Raw genomic sequence first — 1,058 nt, forward strand, 5'->3', positions numbered from 1 at the left:
ACACGCGCGCGCCACACAACCGTCATCAATTTGACGATGCGGCGTTTGGCACGCGGGTCTTTTCTTTTACTAAAATTTTTGCTTACGGCAACCCGTTCATCAAAACGGGCGGCAACATAGGTATTGCGCGGCTCGGATCGACGTTCCTTCTGACTATTATACTAGCGCTGGGACGCGACGACCGGCCACACAAGCGCGATGCACCAACACGCCGACTTTTGCGCGGTTGACGCGAGTCGTACCGTGTCAGTCTCTCAAAATCGTTTGAGGCGACGCCGCTGGCTCGCGCGCGACTCGCGTCCGGACCACAGCGGTGAACGCCCAATTCTTGCGCACGCGACCCTCGCTCCTCTTGCGAGGTGGAGCCACGTGCAGTGGTTTGTTTTGTAACGACCCTCAGCCAGGCGTGGTCCGGGATATGTATCCGTGGACCGCAATGTGCGTTCGAAATGTCAATGTTCATGTGTCCTGCAGTTCACAAGTAGACGCGCAATAAGCTGCGTTCTTCATCGACCCACGAGCCAAGTGATTCACCGTTCAGGGTAATCGTTTTTTCACTTTGCATCGTGTTTTCGGCCGCACCTCGAGTCAAAACGGAGGGCAGAGGAGACACTTTGACAATTGTTCGGTTTTTACGCCGGCTCGTCGTAACGCGAAGAATCTTGCGATCATTCGTGCACCTCGCTTTAAGCGTTTCTTTGTACGATCAGTTCAAATGTGATTCCAATATCAAGCGCGTGACGCGCAAAACCCCTCCGAAGGGCTCGAGCGCGCTTGTACTCTACAATTCTTCACGTGCGAGGAGAAAGCCGCGTATAATTCGATTGAGTCATATTTGTTGTGTCTGGGGGGAACCACGGCACGTGGATTTTGGTAATGTTACGCAAAAGAAATGAGATCTCAATCGCATTTCACGGGGCGAAACTACGTCGCCAACCTTTCGCCGCAGAGAACGCGACGTCACCCCGGTGGAGCCAAACTCGAGCCGGAGCAGGTTACCCCGTAAAAGTATGATAACTTTTCTTCATGTGTATCTTTGAAGAGAAACAATTTGAAAA

At 52.6% G+C, this 1,058-nt stretch overlaps 1 non-coding gene across 1 annotated transcript; it reads right to left on the reverse strand.

Annotated features, from left to right (window-relative positions):
• Positions 1-390: 390 nt before the first annotated feature.
• On the reverse strand, positions 391-545 carry LOC125500109. Its single transcript, XR_007277305.1, has one exon. It is a non-coding gene; the product is annotated as a 5.8S ribosomal RNA (ribosomal RNA).
• Between the last annotated feature and the right edge of the window lie 513 nt (positions 546-1,058).

Source organism: Athalia rosae, chromosome 2 (genome assembly GCF_917208135.1).
Source record: "Athalia rosae chromosome 2, iyAthRosa1.1, whole genome shotgun sequence".
Classification (NCBI taxonomy): domain Eukaryota; kingdom Metazoa; phylum Arthropoda; class Insecta; order Hymenoptera; family Athaliidae; genus Athalia; species Athalia rosae.